General features: G+C 38.3%; 1 pseudogene; it reads left to right on the top strand.

Annotated features, from left to right (window-relative positions):
• Nucleotides 1-1,395: 1,395 nt before the first annotated feature.
• LOC112826024 (L-lactate dehydrogenase A chain pseudogene) lies at nt 1,396-3,011 on the top strand (annotated as a pseudogene).
• The last annotated feature ends 2,495 nt before the right edge of the window (nt 3,012-5,506 follow it).

The raw sequence follows: 5,506 nt of genomic DNA, 5'->3' as shown, positions 1-5,506 counted from the left end.
CAGAATGGGAATAAATAAAAGAGAGACTAAAAAGACAATAGGAAAGAATAATGAAATTACAAGTTGGTTTTGAAAAAATGAAGAAATTGGTGGACTCGTGGCTGGACTCACCAAGAAAAATGTGAGGACTCAAAATCACCTATGAAAGAGGAAGCATTACAACTGATGGCACAGAAATACAAAGGGTCATAAGAATACTATGAACAATTAGAGGACAAATTTAACAACCTAAAAGAAATGGATAAATTTCTAGAAACATACCATCTACTAAGACTGAATCATGAAGAAATAGAAAATCTGAACACCAGTTACTAGTAAGGAGATTGAATCTGTAATCAAAAACCTCTCAACACTTTCGAGGCTAGGGGTCGGTGTTCCGTATGAATTGTGCTGGGCACGAATGCAGTGTGGCTTTTGATGGCTTCTGATGGACAGTTCTGTGCCAAAGGGGTGGAAATGGCTGCCAAGGTCCTAAGTTTCACACCCTCGCCATGGGCAAAGAGGCACTAAACAGGAGTAACTGGAAGTTGAAGGGGTGGACTTGAGTCTTAACACATGTCTGGACCGACCGTATTTGGGCTTACAGGCCACTATCACGGATGGCTTGCTTGGGGCCGACTTGCCAACCTGAAGATTTAGAGGGTGTTTATGAGAGCAGCAATCCAGTTATGAGAGCAGCTTACCAGTTGAAAGGCACCTGAATGGATGCTTATGTGATGTGATAGAAGATCAAATTTCCAATTTCAATAAATTTTTATAAACCAAAAAAAAAAAAAAAAAAAAAACCTCTCAACAAACAAAAGTCCAACCAGATGGCTTCTGATGAATTCTACCAAACATTTAAAGAATACCAATTATCAAACTCTTCCAAAAAATAGAAGAGAGATCATATCCAAACTCATTTTACAAAGCCAACCTTACCCTGATACCAAGCCCAGAAAAGAACACCAAAAGAAAAATTACAGTCCAATATCCCTAACAGATACAAAAATCTTCAACAAAATATTAGCAAACTGAATTCAACAATACATTAAAATGATCATTTACACAATCAACTGGAATTTATTCTAAGAATGCAAAAATAGGGGTGCCTGGGTGGCTCAGTCAGTTAAGCATCTACCTTCAGCTCAGGTCATGATCCCAGGGTCCTGGGATCCAGTTCCACATCAGACTCCCTGCTCAGTGGGAAGCCTGCTTCTCCCTCTTCTGCTCCTCCTGCTTGTGTGTTCTCTGTCAAATAAATGAATAAAATCTTTAAAAAAAAGAATGCAAAAATATTTCAACATCTGCAAATGATTGTGATACACCACATTAATAAAGTGAAAGAAACAAATTATATAATCATCTCAGTAGGTACAGAAAAAGCATTTGGCAAAAGTCAACATTGAGGTCGGAGACGCTGCCGCCGAGTCCGGATTCAACCTCGCGCGCCGCTGACGCCCGCCCGCCCGACGTGCACTCCCGATTCCTTTTGGTTCTAAGTCCAAAATGGCAACTCTCAAAGATCAGCTGATTCAAAATCTTCTTAAGGAAGAACATACCCCCCAGAATAAGATCACAGTTGTTGGGGTTGGTGCTGTTGGCATGGCTTGTGCCATCAGTATCTTAATGAAGGACTTGGCAGATGAACTTGCTCTTGTTGATGTCATGGAAGACAAACTGCAGGGAGAGATGATGGATCTCCAGCACGGCAGCCTTTTCCTTAGAACACCAAAAATTGTCTCTGCCAAAGATTATAATGTGACTGCAAACTCCAAGCTGCTTATTATCACAGCTGGGGCACGGTCAGCAAGAGGGAGAAAGCCGTCTTAATTTGGTCCAGCGTAACGTGAACATCTTTAAGTTCATCATTCCTAATATCGTAAAATATAGCCCAAACTGCAAGTTGCTTGTCGTTTCCAATCCAGTGGATATCTTGACCTATGTGGCTTGGAAGATAAGTGGCTTTCCCAAAAACCGTGTTATTGGAAGTGGTTGCAGTCTGGATTCAGCCCGGTTCTGTTACCTAATGGGGGAAAGACTGGGAGTTCACCCATTAAGCTGTCACGGGCGGGTCCTTGGGGAGCATGGAGACTCCAGTGTGCCTGTATGGAGTGGAGTGAACGTTGCTGGTGTCTCTCTGAAGAATCTGCACCCTGATGCAGATAAGGAACAGTGGAAAGAGGTTCACAAACAGGCGGTTGACAGTGCCTATGAGGTGATCAAACTGAAAGGCTACACCTCCTGGGCCATTGGACTGTTTGTGGCAGATCTGGCCGAAAGTATAATGAAGAATCTTAGGCGGGTGCATCCAATTTCCACCATGATTAAGGGTCTCTATGGAATTAAAGATGATGTCTTCCTTAGGGTCCCTTGCATCTTGGGACAGAATGGAATTTCAGATGTTGTGAAGATGACTCTGACTTCTGAGGAGGAGGCCCGTTTGAAGAAGAGTGCAGATACACTTTGGGGGATCCAAAAGGAGCTGCAGTTTTAAAGTTTTCTAATGTACCACTTCACTGTCTAGACTATAGCAGGATTTTAGTTGGAGGTTGTGTATATTGTCCTTATTATCTGATCTGTTACTCAAGTAATATTAAAATGGCCTAAGAAAAAACATCAGTTTCCTAAAGTTCCAAATAGGAATGGTTCACCAAACCCTGCAGCTGTATCCTGGTACTGGATGATACCTGTCTTTGTAGCCCTAAATTGGTTAACGTAAGTTAGCCCCACCGTCTCAGAGGCTCCACTGCCAGAGCTGCGGTTGCTCTGCACACCAGATGTGTGTTTACTGTGTGTTCTGTCACTTCGGGTTCCTTCCCCCAACACCTGACATGCCTAGTCCATCTTTTCCAGTCAGTCACGTTCTGGGATCCAATGTATAAATTCAATATTGCGTGTATTGTGCATAACTGTCCCAAAGGATCTTACTTTGTGTACCATGTATGTCAGAATATAGTGTACATGGCCATATAACGTAAAAAGACAATGCAGCCAACTAAGTGTCATACCAACTAAAATACCAAATAAATTTTGAATGGTGAAAAAAAAAAGTCAACATTGATTTGTAGTAAAAACTTCAACAAAGTGTGTATAGAGAAAACATCTCTGTATAATAAAGGCCATATCTAACAAGCTTAGCCAACATTATGCTTAAAAGTGAAAAGCTGAAAGCTTTTCCTCTAAGATAATAAACAAGATACTCATGCCCACTCATGTCACTTTTATACAACATAGTATTAGAAGTCCTAGCCAGAGCAATTAAGGAAGAAAAATAAAGATCACCTAAATTGGAAAGGAAGAAGTAAAACTGTCTCTATATGCAGATGACATAATCTCGTATATAAAAAATCTTAAGATTATTAGAACAAATTCAGTAAAGTTTTAGGATATAATATCAATATACAAAAATCTGTTGCATATCTATGCATTGATAATAAACTATCTGAAAGAGAAATTAAGAAAACAATCACATTTTTAAATGCATCAGAAAATAAAATATCTAGAAATAAATTTAATCAAGAAGGTCAAAGACCTATACTCTGAAAACCAGAAGACACAGATGAAAGAAATTATTTTAAAGATCTTATTTATTTATTTGAGAGGGAAAGAGTGAGAGATCACAAGCAGTGGGGAGGGGTAGAGGGAGAAGTAGGCTCCCTACTGAGCAGGGAGCCTGATGTGGGACTGGATCCCAGGACCCTGGGATCATGACTTGAGCCAAAGGCAGACACTTAACTGACTTAACCACCAGGGCGCCCCTGATGAAAGAAATTTAAGATGACAGAAAAAATGAAAGATATTCCATGCTCATTGATTGGAAGAATATTGTTTAAAATGTCCATAATCTCAAAAGTAATCTACAGATTTTAACCAGTTCTAAATTTTTTATAGAACCACAGAACATCCCAAATAGCGAAAACAACATTGGGAAAGAACAAACCTAGAGGCATCAAATGCCCTGATCTCAAAACATACTACAATGCTATAATAATCAAAATGTACTGGCATAAAAACAGACACATAAATCAATGAAACAGAATAGAGGGCCCAGAAATAAACTTTGCATTTATGGTCAATTAATTTATGACAAAGAAGCCAATACAATTCAGTGGGGGAGATGACAGTCTCTTCAATAAATGGTGTTGGGAAAACTGGACAGTGACATTCAAAACAGCAAAACTGGGTTACTATTTTATACTATACACAGAAGTTAACTCAAAATGGATTAAAAACTTGAATGTAGGACCTATAACCTTAAAACTCATAGGAAAAAAATGTAAGTGGTAAGTTCCTTGACATTTGTCTTGGCAATGATTTCTTTGATTTGACACCAAAAGCTTAGGTAACAAAATAAAAAATGAACAAGTGGGACTAAGGCACATTAAAAAGCTTCTGCACAGCAAAGGAAACTATCAACATAATGGGAAGTCAACCTACTGAAAGGGAGAAAATATCTACAAATTTTATGTTTAATTAGGTGTTAATACCCCAAATATATAAAGAAAACATACAACTCAATAGCAAAAAAAAAAAAATCAACTAAGAAATGGGCACAGGATTTGAATAGATATTTTTCCAAAGACAACACAGATAGTCAACAGATACATGAGAAGGTGCTAAGCATCACTAGTCATTAGGGACATACAAATCAAAACCAAAATGAGATATTGCCTCACAACAGTCAGAATAACTAGTGTCAAAAAGACAAAAAATAAGTGTTGGTGAGGATGTGGATAACATGTATATGACAACATATACATAAAATGTGCAAGGGGGAGTAAAAAATAAGTTCTTTTAGAATGTGTTTAAACTGGGGCACCTGGGTGGCTCAGTTGTTGGGTGTCTGCCTTCGGCTCAGGTCGTGATCCTGGAGTCCTGGGATCGAGTCCTGTATCAGGCTCCCTGCTCAGCAGGGAGTCTGCTTCTCCCTCTGACCCTCCCCTCTCTCATGTGCTCTCTCTCTCTCTCTCTCATTCTCTCTCTTTCAAATAAATAAATAAATCTTAAAAAAAAAGAATGTGTTTAAACTTTAATGACCATAAACCTAATATAGACTACTATATACTTAGGATGTTATATACAAAACTCATGGTAACCATAAACCGAAAGTCTATAAAAGATATACAAAAATAAAGAGAAAGAAAGCCAAACATAATACTATAGAAAGTCATTAATCACAAAGAAAGAGAGCAAGAGAGGAAAGGAGCAAGAAATACTACAAAACAGCCAGAATGCAATGAACAAAATGGCAATAAAGACATACCTATCAATAATTACTTAAAATGTAAATAGTCTCAAGCTCTAATCAAAAGACATAGGGTGGCAGAATGGGTTAAAAAAAAAGTCATCTATATGCTGCTTACATGAGACTTACTTCAGACCTAAAGACACATATAGACTGAAATTGAAGGGATGGAAAAACATATTCCATGCAAAAGAAAGCAGGAGTAGCAATATAAGAGGATATAACATTTTAAATATCTATGCACTAATACTGAAGTACCTCAACACATAAAGCAAATAT

The sequence above is a fragment of the Callorhinus ursinus genome, unplaced genomic scaffold, assembly GCF_003265705.2.
Source record: "Callorhinus ursinus isolate GAN/ISIS: 27379988/994484 unplaced genomic scaffold, GSC_fseal_2.0 scaffold4, whole genome shotgun sequence".
NCBI classification, from domain to species: Eukaryota; Metazoa; Chordata; class Mammalia; order Carnivora; family Otariidae; genus Callorhinus; species Callorhinus ursinus.
This window is presented reverse-complemented; position numbering and strand designations above follow the sequence as displayed.